The sequence below is a fragment of the Mustela lutreola genome, chromosome X, assembly GCF_030435805.1.
Source record: "Mustela lutreola isolate mMusLut2 chromosome X, mMusLut2.pri, whole genome shotgun sequence".
Taxonomy (NCBI): Eukaryota; Metazoa; Chordata; class Mammalia; order Carnivora; family Mustelidae; genus Mustela; species Mustela lutreola.
In genome coordinates, this window is record NC_081308.1 from 106349972 (window position 1) to 106370104 (window position 20133).

Below are 20133 nucleotides of genomic sequence, written 5' to 3' on the forward strand. Positions count from 1 at the left end.
ATACTTTTTCAGCACCTATCCTATTTCAGGCTCTATTCTAAGTGCTGGGGATAAACAGTGACCTATACAGACATTGCCCCCACAGAGTTCAGAGTTACGAGCGATGAGATTTGGATATGACTGTGGAAGGCACTGAAAGCTAGAGTTTGTACTTTGTTCCTCTGGCCCTCACGATCAAAGTGTGGACTTTAGACTAGCTGCATGGGTTGGGCATGACCTGGGAGTTTGTTAGAAATGCAGAATCTCAGGTCCCGCCCAAACCTCAAACCTATTGAATCACAATTTGCACTTGAGCAAGATCTCCAGCTCCCCCTTTTTAAAAAATTTATTTTTTATTATGTTCAGTTAGCCAGCATATAGTAGCACATCATTAGTTTTATTTATTTATTTATTTATTTACATAATTAGTTTTTGATGTAGTGTTCAGTGATTCGTTAGTTATGTATAACACCCAGTGCTTGTCACAACACATGCCCTCCTTTTTTTTTTTTAAAGATTTTATTTATTCATTTGATAGAAAGAGACAGAGAGAACACAAAAAGGGGGGAGAGGCCCAGGGAGAAGGAGAAGTAGACTCCCAGCTGAGCGGGGAACCCAAAAAGGGGCCCAATCCCAGGATCTGGAGATCATGACCTGAGCCGAAGGCAGACCCTCAACCATCTGAGCCACCCAGGTGCCCCCAAATGTGTCTTCCTTAATACCCATCACCCTGTTACCCCATTCCCCACCCCCTTCCCCTCTGAAACCCTGTTTATTTCCCAGGGTCCATAGTCTCTCAAGGGTCTTCTCCCTGTTTGATTTGTCACCCTTCAGATTTCCCTCGTGTCTCCTATGGTTCTGCATGCTATTGCTTATGTTCCACAAATGAGTGAGACCTTACGATAATTGTCTTTCTTTGTTTGACTTACTTCACTTAGCATAATCCCCTCCAGTCCTATCCATGTTGATGCAAATGGTGGGTATTCATCCTTTCTGATGGCTGAATAATATTCCATTGTATATATGTACCACATCTTCTTTATCCATTCATCTGTTGAAGATTATCCTTAAGCACATTAACATTCGAGGGGTATTGTTCAAGGCCAACTGAGCCGGTAAGAGAGTCTGCAAATGAATGAGTTAAAGTAAAGGAGGAAGAATGGAGCAAGTAAGTAAGTATGACAGTAGGAAGTAAAGTGGTATTCTAATCAGTTCTGGGTCAGATGCAAATGAAATTGGACAAGGGTCTATTACTGTAGCTCAGATAAGAAATGGGAGGGGTTGGGTGTGAGGGACAATCAATCCTTTGTATACAGATACAGCTTCAGTTCCATTAACTCATACTGGAAATATTGTATGTTACTCAAAGTGAAAAAATATCAGCAAATTCAATAATAAGGTATTTGAGATGTCTTAGAAGATGCCATCTATTCGTTTTGGACAAGGCCTGTTGGCATGTCTACTTCCTGTTGACGCCACAGGTCCAAAGTGTACTCCTGAGTGTCAAAGTATCAGGCCCTTAATCATACAAATTCATGCAGGGGTTATGATAAGGATTTCAGAAATTAAATCACTATATCAAAGTTCACAAAACCTAAAAATTCAGTTTATTAATATATAGTGGAGTAATTACCTTTCCACTAACCAGAGATTTTTCTTTTATTACCAACATTATTTTTTTTTCAAGTTTCTATTTATTTATTCATTTGAGTGATTGCTATACTCAACCACAGGACTCAAACTCATGACCCTGAGATTAGTAATCACATGCTCTTCTGATTGAGCCAGTCAGGTGCCCCAGCACTCATTTTTTATGACAAAATTTTTTTTTAAAGATTTATCTATTTGTCAGAGAGAGAGAGGAGCGAGAGTGAGCACAGGCAGACAGAGAGGCAGGCAGAGGCAGAGGGAGAAACAGGCTCCCTGCCAAGCAAGGAGCCCGATGTGGGACTTGAACCCAGGATGCTGGGATCATGACCTGAACCACCCAAGCATCCCTTATGACAAGTTTTTAATTTTGAAATAGTTTAGGACTCACAAGAAGTTTCAGAAATAATAGATAATTCCCATGTACCCTTCATGCAGCTTTTCCCAATGATAATAGCTTATGTAACCATAGTACATTGTCAAGCCCAGGAAACTTACACTGATACAGTACTATTAGCTCAAATACAGACCTTATCCAATTTCACATTTTTTCATGCACTTGTGTGTGTGTGTCTGTGTGTTTGTAGTTCTATGAAATTTTATAACGTGTTGATTTAAGTAAACATCACAATCAGAATGCACAACTGTTTCACCATTGCAAAGAAACCCCCTCCCATTACCCCTTAATAGTCACACACTTTCCTCAACCCTAGCCTTTGGCAACCACTGATCTCTTCTCCATCACTGTAATTTTGACATTTTGAGACTATCACATAATGGAATCATATGATGTGTAAATTCTTTGAGATTGGCTTTTTCCGGTAAGCATAATGCTCTTGAGGTTCATCTAAGGTGTCCCATATATCAGTTATCCTTTTGATGGCCGAGTAGTATTCCACTGTTTGACCATATCACAGTTTAACCATCTGCTGGCTGATGGACATTTGGGTTGTTTCTTGCTTTTGACTTTCAAAAGTAAATCTCATACAGGCATTTGTATGCAGGTTTTTGAGTAAACATACATTTTCATTTCTCTAGGATAAAAGCTCAGGACTAAGAGACCAAGATTGCTGGGTCATATGGTAAGTGTACGTTTAACTTTATAAGAAAGTACCACATTGTTTTCCAGAGTAACCAGGATTAGATTTTTTTAAAGATTTTATTTATTTATTTGACAGAGAGAGAGAGAGAGAGAGATCACAAGTAGGCAGAGAGGCAGACAAAGAGAGAGGGGGAGGCAGGCTCCCTGCTGAGCAGAGAGCCCATTGAGTGGGGCTTGATCCCAATACCCTGAGATAATAACCTGAGCTGAAGGCAGAGGCTTAACCCACTGAGTCACCCAGGTGTCCCCCGGGATTAGATCTTAAAAATCACATAAGTAACATCCACTTACTGTAAAAGAATTCACACAAGGTAGCAACGTATAAAGTGAAAGTAAAATGACAAATCCTGGAAGCTTACACAACCTCTTTCCTGAGAGGTAATTGTCATTAGTTTTCTATATATTCTTTTTTTTTTTTGAAGATTTTATTTATCTATTATATGAGAGAATGAGAGAGAGAGAGAGAGAAAGAATGATAGGGGGGAGGGTCAGAGGGAGAAGCAGACTCCCTGCAGAGCCTGCATCGGGCCCCTTGCTCAGCAAGGAGCCTGCTTCTCTCCCTGCCTCTGCCTGCCACTCTGCCTGCTTGTGCGCTCTCTCTTTCTCTCTAACAAATAAATAAATAAATAAATAAGAATGTTTTGTGCATATGTAAGCACATATGTGTGTATATAAATATATATATTCACAAATGGGGTCATATTATATAAGTTATTTACAAATTATTTTTTCACTTAACATATCTTAGAAGTTTTGGGTGTCAGTAGATAAATATGTACACGTTTTTAAATATTGTTTTTAATTTTAAGTAGGTTCCACAGCCAATGTGGGGCTTGAACTCATGACCTCGAGATCAAGAGTCTTATGCTCTACCAACTAAGCCAGCCAGATGTCCCTGTACTTAACTGCTTAAATGGAAATAGGACTCCATTGTATGGATGTATAATTTCTTTAACCAATTCCCTAAATGATGCCATTTCTATTTTCAGTTTCTCTTTATTACAAAGCTATGATGAAAGTTTTACTACATAGATCTTTGTGTAATTTGTACAAGCATATCTGCATGATAGATTCCTAGAACTAGAAGTGTTAGGCTAATTTTACATTTTGCTTTTTTAAAAAAATATTTTATTTATTTGGCAGAGAGAGAGAGAGCACGCATAAGCAGCAGGAGTTGGAGGCAGAGGGAAAAGGAGAAGCAAGCTCCCCACTCAGCAGGGAGCCTTAGGCAAGGCTTGGTCCCAGGACCCTGGGATCAGGACCTAAGCCTGAGGCAGAAGCTCAACTAACTGAGCCACCCAGGCACCCCTAATTTTACACTTTATATGTTGAGATATCTTGTTTTTAAACAATTCCCACCAATGGTATATGAGAACTCTTAGTTCTTCACTGACACTGAGTGTTACCCAAATTTTTCATCTCTGCCAATCTGGTAGGCAAAGTGTATTTAATTTGTAGGACTTTGAATGAAGTCGAGCATTGTTTTATGTGTTTATTAGCTACCTACATTTCTTTTAAAAAAATTCATTTTAGGGGCGCCTGGGTGGGTCAGGGGGTTAAAGCCTCTGCCTTTGGCTCAGGTCATGATCCCAGGGCCTTGGGGTCGAGCCCTAAATTGGGCTCTCTGCTTGGCGGGAAGCCTGCTTCCTCTTCAATCTCTGCCTGCTTCTCTGCCTACTTGTGATTTCTGTCTGTCAAACAAATAAATAAAATCTTAAAAAAATTCATTTTAGAGAGAGAGAGTATGCGTGTGAATGGGGAGGGGCAGAGGGAGAGGGAAGAGGGAGAAAGAATCTGAAGCAGCCTCTGCACTGATCGCAGAGCCCAACACAGGACTTGATTCCACCACCAGATCATGACCTGAGCTGAAACCAAGAGTGGGAAGCTCAACCGGCTGAGCTATCCAAGCGCCATCTGCATTTCTTATCCATTAAGTTGACTCTTTATATCTTTTCTATTTTTCTATTGGAGTATTTTTACCTTATTGATTTGTGAGAGTTCTTCCCATGTGTTATGCCTTTTCCTTTCATATAGCAAATATATTCCGCTTATACTTCATCTTTTGACTTTGTTTATGGTATTCTGATATATATAATTTTAGATTTTTGTGGACTCGAATTTATCAATCTTCAGGCTTCTGGATTTTAGGCCACATTTAGCATGGTGTTAGAAAATACAGAATATGTATACATGCTGCTTAGTACTCTAGGCTATCTAGGAAACTTAATTTATAATCAGAAGCTTGTTCCAATCATTTGTATAGATGGAGTTGAAGAGAACTATGGGATACTTTACTCAGATTATGGTAAGGCTAGATTATCTCTGCTACACTGTGGGGTGTGCATTTTTAGCGACCAGAATATTTTTGCATCAAATAGTGTCTTGTCCCTTAGATAGCATCAAATGTTCTAAGTATTCAGCTTTCCTTTTACTTATTTGTCATCAGGCACCAAAAGCTTCTGTCATTAAGAGATATATATATGTATATATACATATATACATACACACACACACTATATATATATATATATAAAATAAAGATTTTATTTATTTACTTGACACAGAGAGAGACCAAAAGTAGGCAGAAAGGCAGGCAGAGAGGGGGAAGCAGGCTCTCAGAGAGCCCAATGCAAGGCTCGATTCCAGGACCCTGAGATCATGAGATCATGACCTGAGCCAAAGGCAGAGGCTTAACCCACTGAGCCACCCTGTCATTACAATATGACGATTTTTTTCCATGACAGATAGGTTACAAAATAATTAGATTAAAGCTTATTTTCTGTTAGTTACGTATTTCATTTGATGGCATTTTCTCATTTTGTCCTCAAATTCCCAAGGTTTACTCTTCTGTCTTTCAGGACCCTATGAAATAAATTTCACTTCTTCGGATAGAACTAGGGCACATAGTACTGTGCTCTGCACACACCGAAGGCTTAATAAATATTCCTGTGAATAAGCTCTAGAAAGAGAGGCTACTGTGAAACATACTTAAATATCAGTATAAATTTGCTATATAATTTTTTTCTGATGTTACACCAGTTAGTTATTAATTTTCTTCTATGGTATTTTTCACAAGATGAAAATAAGTTTACTAAAGAGGAACTTTTCAAAGTATAAAATTGTATAAAATTGTTTAATTTTTCAAAGTATAAAATTAGCTGCTACACAATCAGACAAGAATGTAAATTTATAAGATAGATGCAATACTGTTTGTACCACATACTATATAATGTGATGTTTGGAGCAGAAAATCAGTAGTTTTCAGCTAATACTAAGACAGGAAATCATTGAATATCAATTGACATTAAATTGGCACAACTGAACTAAATTAATGTAAAATGATTTGGTACAAAGCCCAATTTTTCTATTACTTTAAGTGGAATTTTGCATTAACTTATATAACTGTAAATTTTCCACTACTCCCTATTTAATGTTCTAGCTGCATCATTCTGTAACTTGAATCTATTAAAAACTGTATAACATTCTACCAAAGATGGTCTATAAAAGAAATGGAAATTTATTTTGAATAGTATTCCACTCCCGAAAGCTTTAGAGGTAAGTAGAAATGTCTCGGATTTTATTTGTTATTGATATTTAGATGTTTCTGTTTAACTTTTATTGTTCAGTTGATTAAATATACCATAACTCTTTTTTAAAGTTGCAGGAAAAAAACAGTAAGCACAGAGAATGGGAAACTAAAACAAGTGTGGAATATAATTTGAGGGCTGAGATTAATCATTATATTGCATTAGGAATGCTTTAGAGGTGATACCGGGTGAAATCTCCACGATTCACAAGGGTCTTTCGTTTCTCCTCATTTAGAAAATTTGTCTTGTTATTAAATATATTTATTCCTTTTCTTCTAATTAAAAAGTAATATTAAAGGAATATTCAAACCAAAAATTTTTTAAAAAGAAAAGAGGAACTAAGAGCTCTTAGCTATACACTATTGTATGAATCCGAGAACTTCTTTAACAGCAATGGAGACACTGTAATAGGTCACTTCTTCCTGTCCTAGGAGAAGCGGCGCTTCGGAGGGGACAGGCCCTCCCCGAGTTTTTTTCTCCCCCGGGTAGAGAGCGCTCGGTGGTCAAAGGTCCGGGAGGCTGGATTCAAAACAAACAAAAAAAAATAAAAAGGGTGATAAAGACTTGCGTTAACTGGGGGTCAAAGGAGCGCAAGGGGTCCTTTTGCACTTCACCTTGGAGGAGGGGTGAAGAAGCAGGATAAGAAGGAGCCAAAATTCTTAACAAAGTCGCAAGGCCGCCGGGTCGCACGTTTCGAGGAACACGGTGGATAATCGAGGAAGGCGGGGGAAAACGGGGTAGGTACCCCTCGACTTCTTCAGCCCAAATTTCGAATTCCCTCCACTTTGCTCCGTCCTGTTTCTCCCCCCCATCCCCGCCCCAGCAGTCAATAAGTTGGTCGAGCGCCCGGCCTACGCTCGTAGCCCCAGTCCCTTAAGTCTCCTAGACCCTCGAGAGAAAGACCACGTTTTCCGGGAGACAGGCATAGTGGGCTGTAAAAAAAAACAAAAAAACAAAAATTTTTTTCTCCAGTGTCAAGTCTTCCTAGTAGAGAATCGGCTTGATTTCCCTCCACAGCCGAAGCAGAAGGCAAACAAAACAAAACAGAAACTCAAATAGCAACCCTCCTAAATCACTTAAGATCAGGTGCCAGAGTTCCGCGAGTAGAGCTGTTTTGGTGGTAAGGAGTAGGGACCGCGGGGAAGCGAGGGTCTGGGAACTAGGACGGAAGGCCCCTCGCTGGGGCGTGTCAGAGGAGGGGACAGGGAAGGGTGAAGCCGGACTGGGCTGCCAACCTCGGGCTGCGCGCGGGGCGCAAGGGCCCGGGGGACGAGTCCCGAGCGAGCCCGGTTTCCGATTTCCCACGGTCCGGGGCTCTGCCGGACATCCCTAACGACCTCCTTTCGACCCTCGGGCCCCCCCACCCATTAAAGAAAGAGGAAACGCGGCCCACTTCGGTCCGCGGCGGAAGCGCTGCCAAACGAATGAGTAAGTCAGGCGCGGGCACGGCACCTTGTTTACCCCACTCGGCGGCGCGCCCCTGCGGGCGCCTCGTTCGCAGACGGCGTCGGAGACGCTGAACCCGGGAGGCAGTCGGCCACGATTGGTCGGTGATAGGGAGGAGGACGCTGGGAGACAAGCGTTGCAGTGCCAGCTCTCTACCGCTAGATGCCGCTCCCTCCCAACAGGAGCTGAGCGCGGGTTCGTGGCCGACAGATGGCGCCTGCGCGTTCCATTCGCCTCCAAGTCGCCGAAGAGCGAACACCCCAAACAATCCCGAAGCGCCACCAAAAAAAAAAAAAAAAAAAAAAAAAGAAAAAAAAGAAAAAAAAAAAAGAAAAAAAAAACCCGCCGGATCCGACCGCCACTTTCAAAACCCCCCACCGCTCTAGAACCGCGGGAGCTTCCGTCCCTGAGTAGAATTCGAGGGTGTAAAGAAGAGGAAGGGGAAAATATCTTGTACCAGCCCAGGGGTGAAGAAGCCCCCGGCCTGAGAAAGAAGGAAGGAGGAGTGGGGGAGGCGAACAGTCTCGTTGCTGCCTCTGTGTACGCTGAGGGGGGAGGTAAGTTATAAAATGGCGGAGGCGAAGCTTCTAGAAGTTTGGAGGGGCACCCGGAGGGCGCGGGGCCCACTGTGAGGTGTGTATGGTTGAAATAGGGCGCGAGAGAGGAGTTGGGAGGGAAAGAGAATGGGCACTCTGTTGCCATTTAATTTCCCCTCTACTCCCTTTGCCCCCAAGCGGGGGCAGCCATGGAGCGGGTGGCTAAGTCAAGACGGGGAGAAGCCTCCCCGTCCCCGCGTAACCCCCAACCCTTCTTTCTGCCTTCTCCCCGCAAGTGGCTACCTCAACACTACCAAGGAACTTCCAGACCCCCTTCCTCCCTACCTCCTACTCCTAGAGTGGCTTTCTACTGCACGACTCTTCTTTTCGACTACCCTCGCTGAAGATTTTCTCTTCCTTCCCTCGCCCAACTCTCCCTCGGGGCCTCCACGGAGACCCCCCCCCCCCATGGGTGGCCCAAAATGGAGAACGCGGAGCAGCGCAAGATGGAGGCTCCGCTTCTCTGTGTAGCATTAGATTTAGGTGCCTTTTCTCCGGCAGGCTCTTAAGCCTGGGAGAGCCCAAACTGGAGGTGGGGTGGAGTGCGAGCCGTAGTCGGGGGAGGAAAGCCGGGGAGGCCGTGGCTGGGGTGGGGGAGAGCGCGGTATCGTGGTGAGGGGAAGGAAGAGAGCAAAATGGTGGTGCTGGGAACCTAGGGGGGAGGGGAGAAGCGGAGGCTCAGTTGTGTATATTTGGGCCTCGGACCGAGGGAGGCGAGGGAAAATCTACTCTGATCACACCCCTCCCTCGTGCCCCCTCCCTTCTCCCTTCCCCTCTTTCCTTTCCTCCCTCCCTTCGCTCCCTCCCTCTCTTCCTCCCTTCCTAGAGAGGGAACAACATTCATGTGACGGGCCCCTCTGCTTCTCCCCCGCCCCATCATCTCCAGCGCGTGGTGGGGGAACTGCTTGGGAAAGCGATTGGCATCGATCTCTCCATCCCTTCCGAGGCCCGACTTCGGTCAGTTTTCTTCGGGCAACAATTTTATAAATAGGCTGGGGTCTGGCGGTGTTGGCCCCCGCGTGCAGACCTTGCCCCGAAGGGGGCCCTGCCTGCCTGGCATGGGAGGAGGGGGGAAGGGCGGGAGTGGAAGGCTGTTTGTTGGGGGGTTTTGGCGCCACTTTTGTTTTAGTTTTAGTGCTGCTTTTCGTTCCCACCCCCACCCGCACTGTCTTTCTCAAGGCACGAACTGAGCTGATCCTTGCCCCAGGTAGGCAGCTTCTGCTTTTTCCCTCCACACTTTTATTCTTGCTTGGGGTTGACTTTCTTTTTTCTTCTCTCGCTTACCCAGTGATCTGTGGACGGCGATTTTAGCAGGAAAAGGGTCTGATGGGCCATGGGAGAGAGAAGGTGTGGGAAACAGCATCAAGTAGTTCCGCAAAACTTTGAGCCCCGTTCCCATTTTCTTCTGGCCTACATTCGTAAACGTATTGTTGATTTCTGCCTTTTTTTTTTTTTTTCCTCGTCGCGAGAAGGTCTTGTTTTGCCTTTAGTTTTTTATAAACCGCTGTACTTTCGACATTTAGTTTCCGCTCTCCCTTGGTGTATATGTCATTTTATTTTTAATTCTGAACTGTAATGGGTTTTGTCGTGAGATTTTTCGTGCTGCAGTGTTCAGCTTTAATTTTTAATATTGCATTAGTAGTTTCATCCGGTTTGTGAGACTTTCTCCTCCGTGGCCTAGAAATGTTTTATATGTTGTTGCCTACCACCCCTCCCTTCCCTCTCCCTCCGCCTTTCTCTTGGATGTAGTTTCTTAATTGAGGGTCATGGAGCTTGATTAAATGGTTATTTACAGTTTACACGGTATATCTATTAGAAACTTTTGATCTGTGGGATTAGGTTTAAGTAAACGAAAAGCTTGTGTTGCTTTGAAATGGTTCCTTAAAATGCGCGGGCCGCCCCCCCCCACCCCCGGTAAAGCCCCATCTTCCCCTAGTACTGGAGTGTAAATTCCATACCCCTTTTCTCCCACGGACCGCCGTATTTCACGGCAGCCACACCCTGTATTTGTCTCTGTGTATTGGACTCATTATCAGCTTAATTTAGTGACTCTTAAACCACCATGATGGGACTTGCTTAAGCACGAAGCTTCTTTTCCTGTTTAGTCCTAGTGGTTAGTGTCGAAAGAGGAATAATCGAGGTTTCTTGATGAAACCTTGTGCGGTCCAACCTCTGCCTTTTTTCTGTTGTCTTTTTTCCTACTCCGGGCTGTTGGCGGTGTCAGCACCGCTGCTGGGGGCGGGGGTGGAGGGGAGAAAGAGTCGGGTTACCGAAGTGCGTCATTCCTGGCTCTAGCAGGGCCTGCTCGGGAGCTGCTGGTGTTTGTTACTGTCCTCGCAGCACTTTCCTGCCAACCTTCTCTCTCTGCGTATTGGTTAGGAGCAAGAGCAGGAGGCGGTCTTCTAATTCTATCTGTAGCCTAGCGCGTTGCGTTTCAGGGTATATGTGAACTTATTAAAAAAAAAAAAAAACCGGCCCTGGAAAGTGGATACATTTCTGTTTAATGACATACAATTCAGGTAGTTTAGACTTGCTTTCATATATTTTCCAATGAACGATGGGGTTAATTTTGAACATTTTAAACCACTTACATTAAAATGCCTGGTTTTCTTTTTACATTGATATCAATCTATAATTAGGGATCAGAAGGACCAGTTAAGGCATAAGTGTTAAGCGGTTTTTCAAGTGGCTGTTGTAATTTTATGACACATTATGTTAAATAGTCTCTTTTTTTTCATTTTGAGCCCAAGTGCTATATGAATGTAAGCTAATTGCAGATGTTTAAGTTCATTTTCATCACATATTCCTTTTTATCCTTGTGGATATAATTTTAAATATGCCCTTTGGATCTTATGGACTTTATTAAAATTCTTAAAGATGGCCATTTCTTTGTTTTTAACTGAATTCTTAAATTTTCTGCTTAACAAGTAGTTGTGTAGGGTGACAGTTACATTGCTTAATTCTTGATTTCTTGCTAGTCTTTGATACTTCCCTATCTTTGGGTTTTTGTCAGTGTTTTTACTGAGCACAGTGTCTTCTTATAATTCTTTTCTGAAGATAATAATTGGATAAGGGAGGGTAGGAGGTAGAGATGAAAAAAAAATGGCCTTGAGTTGATTGTAGCTGGGTGATGACTACAGGAGAGCTCATTGTACTATTTTTCTCTCTACTTTTTTGTGTGTACTTGAAAATGTCCATAATCAAACAAAAAAATTGAAAAAATTTCAAATTGTCTTGGAATTGTGGTGTGATGACATAAAGTTTATATTTACGTATCAGTTACTGCATGGAAAACTTGTCCTTGTATATAAATACTTACACAATGCCTGATATATAAACTTTGAAAAAAATACTTAAATTGAACCAATATAGAATAAGCAATATAAGTTCTTACAAATTGGCTGAACTTCAAATGTTTGTAACTTAGTCTGAATGTGGTCAACTTTTAGTTTCTTTTTTTAAGCCTTTGAAAACGGGGAAAATTCCATTCTCAAAGTTTGTAAATTCTGCTTCTTGTCTATTTCATTAAGTTGGAGTTACAGTGAGTCAGTATGAAAGGGATTTACTATTAATAGGAGGGGCTTTGGCAGTTGCAATAAGTGACAGTGGAAGGGATTCGGGTGCCCTGGGGCGCATTCCTGGTAGGAAGATAGAGGTAGGAGTTGAATTCAGTTTCAGTATTTGGTGTTTAATGAATGGGTAGAGAAGAGGATTGGATAAGAAATGTACTTATTAGCCTTTCTTTCCCACTGTGAAATAACTAGCATTCCACGGTATCAGAGACTGGCAGTTGGGGGTGGGGTGGGTTCTTTTTTTTTTGGTAACTGATACGAAAACAAATGTTTACTTATAAAATGAGTTAAATCCCACCTCTTTAAGGATTTGGTGTTGTAGTTAAAAGTTGATATGTAAAATATTCTAATGTGTTCTATAAAGGACATTCTGACCATTAACCATCAGCAGTAAAAGTGCATTGCAGTTAAAATAATCAGTTTCCACAATTAATATATATGTGAATTGTTCCTTCACTCTTTGAAGGTAAGTACCTTATTTTCTGCAGTTTTGTGTTGTTCAGTGTCAGGCTTTTTACCCCATGAGATGTAGTTTTGAATATATGTCAAAATTCTAAAGGGAATCCAAAATAATAGATATTTAATTTTTGTGTTGGGTGAAGTGTGTTCCCTCATCATTATTAAAGCAAAATTCCACCCTACTCTAGGAACAGATATCTCATAACTGTTAATATTAGTCTGTACATTCATATTTAGCATTTTAGCTTTAGAAGAATGTTATGAGAAGACATTACATATTTTGAATTCTTATTTGTATGCAAATCTTAAGTAGATGATGAGGATTGTGGCTTCAGATTTATTGTGGCAAGGTAACAGTTAAACTATTAAGCCAACAGATTATGAGTTAGGAAACTTTGAAGTCTGTTTAGTTAGGATTTTTTTTTTTTAAAGTTCACACACTCCAGATTTTAATGAGATTAAATCCTACATTTTTCATTATTTTCTTTTTCAATCTTGCCTTGCTGACTGGTGGTTGTCTGAGGACCTGTATATTAAAATGGGTAGGGAAGGGTGGGGAGCAGGCTCAGGCTCAAATAAATTATCTTTCGGGAATATAGTGTTAGATGTGAAAATATGCCTTGGACAGTTTAGTGCTTAATATTCTGCATGTTTAACTGATGCCACCCACAGTCATGTGTGGGAAGGGAGTAAACAGTGAATAGCGTATTCTTTTTGCTTTTGGTTCTTTATAATAGGTGGAAGACTCCAGATTTTGATGGCTGCAAGCTAACTTTTGAGTTTAAAATTTACATTAAGTGGACACAATGATCTGTTCATTTTATCTTAGCAGGATAATGTTCACATCTCTTTAATGTGGTGACTTTTGTGCCTCACATGTTCAAAAAAACCAACCTGGTCTTGTATCAGCATTTTGAAATTGCTATTAGTAGATTATTCAGATACTTGAAATGACAGTTATTGTACAGTGGAGCACTAGTGTATACCTATTTTGGAAGTTGGGAACCTTAGCAAAGGAAAGGGATAGTCCCAGTTAGCTAAGGGTATCAGTATATACTGAAATGTGATTAGTTACTGGAGAATAAAGAAGAAACTTGAATGATTTAGGCTATTTTAAAACTTCTGTACGTTTTCCTTTTGCAGTTTTCTACATTTGTTCCATGCATAGGACTTTTAATTTGTGGTTCAGTGCTGTCCCTGTATAATATTTTCTCTGTATCTCTGGCTGTCATGAGTGGTGGTTATTGCATGTTCTTTCTGTTTGGTGAAGATAATGTGAGAAAACAAAATTGTCAGTTAGATTTTTTTTTTTTTTTTTTTACATATCCTGAGCTGCCTACTTTGCATTTAATCGAACCAAATTTTATATTTCTTCAGTGTAAGTGGTATTGCTTGTGGAGTTTTGAATATGTGCATTATAGAAAACAAACTACATCTCTTTAGCAGCTGTGGTAATCTGCTACCTGAACTGGGTTCCTAATGTATGCTTGATATAGTTCTCTCTTTGATACAAACCAGAAGAAAACAAGAAGTCCTTGCATATGGTTTGTCAGGAGATTATTGAAATTGTTTTATACTCCCCATTCCTCCAAAGGAATGGGTGAATAATGTTAATGCTGTTTCTTAAAAATTTTTTAATTGGAAAATACATTACTAGGATTGATGAGACCAACTAGAGAGATTACTGTAAGCTCTGAATAATCTAGGGTACATTCAAAGGTAAAATTCCTTTTTAATGTCTTACTGTTGTTAAAGGGAAAAAGAGTAAGTCCTGTTTACACTTTTTGCATGCATAACATTGGTGTAATGGGATTTGTTCTATAACTTGTTGAATCCTGAGATATTCTAAGAAATAATTTAGTTTGCGTTCCTTTTGAATACCAATAACTGTTTCAACTTTATTTTTGTTTTAACATTTTTAATTTAATTTTCTATACCTTGCAAGATAGGTGGTTATTGTCATTTTACAGATGGGGAAATTGAGACTCAGAATAAATGACTTGTCACATGATAATAATTGATGGTTTGAATTCAGACCCAAATTAATTTGGCCTCAAAACCTTGGCACTCTTTTTTTTTTTTTTTTTTTTTTTTTATTAATGCTCATTAGTTTCCCTTAAGTAAGTGGTTTCAGTGTTGGGTTATCTATCACCACAAAGCGTGTGTCATTTTAATATGGTAAAATGAAGATTTTTTTCATGTGTAGTGCAAGGTAAATACAGATGTTTTACACAGGGTTAGATGAGTTGCTGCCTAATGAAAAGTGTAAACTTTGTTTTACACTAAAAGATTAGTTGAAATAAATCTGAGCTTTGTTTTTCTTGCATGTGCTCATTATACAAAAGTTTGTGTGATAATATGATGAATTGTGTTCTTGATTTTTTTGGGGGGGTGGTCTTGCTATGGTAGATAGAGTGGTTTCACTGAATTTTTTCTGTGTGTAATTTATGTTCTATACAGGCTAAGTGTGTCTGAGCGTAGTTCCCCAGTCTTTCAGCTTGTTTATTGAGCAGTTAGATTTGAAATAAAAATGTATTTTTATAAATAAAAATGACTTTTATAATTCACTGCTCTGAGTGATTCTGTAAGGGGAATTTGTTGTTAGTTAATGGTACCTTAAAAATAATTCTCTTCCCTTGTGTTAGTATTTCTGCTTGCTTCTAATTGCTATTCTAGTTCATCTTTTGACTTTATTAAATTTTCTTGTTCTAATTTGTATAGGTAATAGTTAATATCGGTGTCTTTGATCATTAGTAGGTTCATTAGTGATCAGTGACAGGAATCCTGGTCTCAGCTTTGTTTTTCCTCTCTCCTTTCTGCTTCTCATAAACTACAATTAGAACTTTTCTTACCTGAAGGACTGCTAGATGTTGGATAGCTGGCCTACAGTAAATTAGTGGAGATGAAGTAAAACAATGTATAGTGCTTTTCATAGCCATGAGTCAAATTTATATATTTTATGTTAATTGTTCCCTTAAGCTTCATTCTGTGGGAGATAATTTTTCCAGTGATGCAGTCTTCTTCTACCCCAGATTCTTTGTTCAATATTGAGTCTTTTCATCTATGTTTACCTCTTTGTACTCCCAAGAATAACAAGACCCTGGTGTTCTACAACAGGATTATGCCCCAAGGCATCCATTGTATGTAATGAATTAGTTTCTCTCCTTTGTATCTGGCAAGATACTAGTTTTGTGCCATTCTTGGGGGAATTCAGGAAATGGTCATTCAAATAATTTTGAGTTTTGTGGTTAATCAACATTGTGGAACCCTGGATGAGAAGGGCTGCAGAATATTAAGGACCTTGGTTTGGTTCTAAACAGAGTTCTACTTTTTTTTTTTTAAAGATTTATTTATTTGATATATATATATATAGAGAGAGAGAGAGAGAGAGAAAGAGAGAGATCACAAGTAGGCAGAGAGGCAGGCAGAGAGAGAGGAGGAAGCAGGCTCCTGGCTGAGCAGGGTGCCTGATGTGGGGCTCGATATCAGCACTCTGGGATCATGACCTGAACCGAAGGCAGAGGCTTTAACCCACTGAGCCACCCAGGTGCCCCCAGAGTTTTACTTTTCAGTTACTTTCCTGTCAGTAACCTTAATATAGCCTCTACTAAAATTTATGTATAATAAAATATGAATGCAATTGATAATATTGCCATCTCAGGATAAATTGGTTAGTGTTGACTGCAAGCAGTTAGTGCTACTTAGTTGTTTCAGAAAATTGAATGTGGGAAGTTAAATGCATAATTCATTTGTAAAAAATATTGTAGAAATTCTGTTCATTATATGATTCAAAATTTTTTATAAAAAGTATTTGACAGTAAAAAAAGAAGTATTTGACAGTGACTAACATTAGCAATAGTTAACACTAACTGAACTCTTACTCTCCATCAGACACTGTTAAAATGCTTTACATGTATTACCTCACTTAATCTTCATGACCTTGTTACCCATTACCATATGATTTTATTGCTCAAACCAGGATACTTTTGCGCATGAAAGGGGACACTAACTAGATGGCATTCTGGGGTAATAGCATAAACTGGAACTGTCCCAGAGAAATTGGGTGTATGATGTCCCTGATTAATACTCCATTTTCCGGGAGGAATCTAAGGTACAGGGAAGCCGAGTACCTTGCCTAATTAGTAAGTGATAGTAGGGGATTCACAGCCTCTACAGTTTATTCAAATGTGAAAGTGATTTAAATGACTTTAAACAGCCATGTTCTGAGAGTTCATTTTTACTCCTGGGGGAATTTCTGTTGGTGTGGGGTTGATTGCAAAAGACAAGAGACAGTTTTAAAAATTCTTCCTAGTAGAATTTCCAGTTGTCTTTTTTCAAGTGACTATTGGACTTTTGAGTGACTGTTGAAAAACAACTTCTGAGGTCCACTGAAATAAAAAAAAAGAAAAGCCAAGATAACTACTTTGACTGTTTAAGCTGTGTTTTTCTTATGTATTATTCAGACTCCCCTTACTGTTTTCTTGGGAGGAAATGTTAAAAATCTGTGCTGTTTATTGGGGGTTCTTATATTTCTTCTCAGAAGAAAGCTGAAAGAGAAATAATTTTGTGACTGGGGAGAAGTGGTGTTAGAAAGAAAAAGGTAGTTTAGAGACTTATTTCAGGTTAAACTGATCCTGTAACATAATTTGAGAGGTACGTCTTATAGACATTGAGTTACCATTTCTTTTATTTATTATTTTATTTAAAGGTTTTTATTTGACAGAGAGTGCGAGCCCTCGCGACAGAGAGAGCTCAAGCAGGGGGAGTGGCAGAGGGAGAGGCAGGCTTGAGTGGGAGCCGGATGGGGTGGGGCTTGATCCCAGGATCCTGAGATCAAGACCTGAGCTGAAGGCAGCTGCTTAACGGACTGAGCCACCCCTGGAGCCCCTGAAGTGTCATCATAAAATCAATACTTTATTTTTGGGTGACTTTTGTAGTTGGCTTCTGTTTATATTTGTGACACATCTCATCCCCCCAAAATGATTACTGTAGGTTAATTCAAACAGTTAGAGAAATAATTTTAGCATAATCTCAGATTATACTATATTGTAAACTAGGATTTCCACCCCCCCTTTTTTTAGTGGGGGTAATTGTTAGCTGATCTTTTGTTTAAAAATTATTTTTTTAAGATTTTATTTATTCAAGAGAAAGAGCGAGCACAACGGGGGAGTGGCAGAGGGTAAAGGAGAAGCAGGCTCCCCACAGTGCAAGGAACTAGACATAGGGCTCTACTTGGGGCTTGGTCCCAGGACCCCGGGATCATGACTTGAGTGGGAAGGCAGACGCTTAACTGACTGAGCCAACCAGGCGCCCCGGTAGAGAGCTGATGTTAACTTGGCTGTTTTTTGGCCATTTTAATAGTTCGTTGAGGAATTTTTGTATTTTTTTTTAATCCCTTAGCTAGTTCACTTTTGGAGGTTTTGTTCGTGTCAATATTTTACAAACAACTGCAAGGTTATTAAGTGGGTCTACCTAATTTTGCAAGTCTTTTCTTTAGTTCATTAAATCCATCATGAAAGTGGCCTACCATATTTGTGGGCCACATAGTCACTGATAGACAAAAGGTTATTTTTTGTGGATTTGGTTTATTATATGAAATTAATACAGTTGGGACTTTATTTATTTAAAAGATTTTATTTATTTTTAAAGAGAGAGAGCCTAGGGGTAGAGGGAGAGAGAGAAACTCATGCAGAATCCCCAGTGAGTGGGGAACCCAACATGGGGTTCAGTCCCACGACCATGAGATCATGACCTGAGCAGAAACCAAGAGTCTGATGCTCAACTGACTGTGCCACCCAGGAGCCCCTACAGTTGGTATTTTAAAAAGCTGTTGCTTGTTTTTAATCTAGGACTGCTCCTCGGTTAGCCTGCTTCTCCCTCTCCCTCTGCCTGCCTGCCACTCCCCCTGCTTGTGCGCTTGCACTCTCTCTGTGTCAAATAAATAAAAAAAAAAAACCACCAAACACTACATACAGGGATTACTGTATATTAAAGAATATTAGGCTAAAACCAGTAGCCATCAATGCAGTTGTTTTTGATATGGTGTCCTTAATTTGAGATTAATGACAAGAATTTTTTTTTTAAGATTTTAGTGGGGCTTGAACTTACAACCCCAAGATCAAGAGTCACATGCTCTACTGACTGAGCCAGCCAGGTGCACCTGGTGACTTTTTTTTTCTAGTTTTTATTTTTTTGTCAGAGAGAGAGAGGGAAAGCAGGGGAAGCAGCAGGCAGAAGGAAAAGCAGGCTCTCTGTTGAGCGGGGAGCCTGATGTGGGGCTGGTTCCTAGGACCCAGGATCATGACCTGAGCTGAAGGCAGAGGCTTAACCCACTGAGCCACCCAGGTGCCCCGGTGACAAGTATTCTTTATTTTAAAGATTTTATTTATTTATTTGACAGAGAGATTGCAAGTAGGCAGAGAGGCAGCAGAGAGAGAGAGAGCCGGAAGCAGGACTTGATCCTAGGACTCTGAGGACTCTGAGATCACGGCCTGAGCCGAGCTGAAGGCAGAGGCTTAACCCACTGAGCCACCTAGGTGCCCCAATGAAAAGCTTTGGGTGAAAAATAACGATTGAGGACTGTAAGTGAAGCCTTGGAATGCTTCAGTCTTGGGTGGTTGTTTATAAATGAAGTTAAAAGAGCCCATGTTCATACCCCATGTTATCCAAAAACCGAGATCTTCTAAATGATGTTCTGATTTTGTGTAAAAGCAAAAGAGGCAGTCGGCAATGACTTTTTTTTTTTTTTTGAAGATTTTATTTATTTATTTGTCCCGGAGAGCTCATGTGCAAAAGCAGGGGGAGTGGCAGGCAGTGGGAGAAGCAGGCTCCTTGTGGAGCTGGGAGCCCAACGTAGGACTCGATCCCAGAACTCCAGGACCATGACCTGAGCCAAAGGCAGATGCTGAGCCACCCAGGTGCCTTGGCAGTCACTGTTACATGGCACTCTTGTGTGTCTTTATCTCACTTTTTTTTTTTTTAAGATTTTATTTATTTATTTGACAGAGAGAAATCACAAGTAGATGGAGAGGCAGGCAGAGAGAGAGAGGGAAGCAGGCTCTCCGCTGAGCAGAGAGCCCGATGCGGGACTCGATCCCAGGACTCTGAGATCATGACCTGAGCCGAAGGCAGCGGCTTAACCCACTGAGCCACCCAGGCGCCCTTTATCTCACTTTCTAAATGCTTGCTTTTAAATAGGAATTTTGGAGTGCCTGGCTGGCTCAGTTGGAAGAGCATGCAACTCTTAATTTCAGGATTTTGAGTTCAGGCCCCATATGGATGGGTGTAGAGATTACTTAAAAATAAACTTAAAAATAGGGATTTGAAGTTAAATGTGTTTGTGTGTTTAACTTTTTGACTTTGAATTCTTTATTAGAATGTTAGCTTAAAGTGTCTTTGTAGCAGTATATGATATTAAATTCATTCTCTGTATATGATCTATATAATGACTTAGTTTTGATATATTTGAAGTATTTCCATTTCAGAATGGGGATATATGATATCCTCTTTTCTTGGATCTCTAATCTTTTCCCCTTTTTTTAAAAGCAAGAAGAATTTTTCCACACTCACTGATGTGTCTACTGCCACAAAGAACATGGTTAATATTCTCATACTAAAAAAGGTCTTTTTTGTGGTTTAAAGAAATAGTATTAAAGATAGTTAGGAACATGAACCTTTGAGAATTTCCCTTTTACACTAAAGAAATAGAGAAAATGTAGGAAATATTAGCAAAGCCATAATATTTT

At 40.4% G+C, this 20133-nt stretch overlaps 1 protein-coding gene and 1 long non-coding RNA gene across 10 annotated transcripts in view; one reads left to right on the top strand and one right to left on the bottom strand.

The window, feature by feature from the left end:
- Window positions 1-5891: 5891 nt before the first annotated feature.
- On the bottom strand, window positions 5892-8725 carry LOC131822192 (uncharacterized). Its single transcript, XR_009350111.1, has 3 exons — window positions 8643-8725; window positions 6930-7247; window positions 5892-6834 (listed from the first exon to the last, which is right to left on the bottom strand). It is a non-coding gene; the product is annotated as an uncharacterized LOC131822192 (long non-coding RNA).
- Window positions 6939-20133, top strand: part of STAG2 (STAG2 cohesin complex component) — a 143418-nt gene continuing 130223 nt past the window's right edge. For 2 of the 9 annotated variants that reach the window (XM_059158627.1, XM_059158633.1), the window contains exon 1: window positions 8180-8318. The gene's annotated coding sequence lies outside the window, so the exon portion shown is untranslated. The other 7 variants (XM_059158628.1, XM_059158636.1, XM_059158632.1 and 4 more) reach the window with 7 other exon arrangements.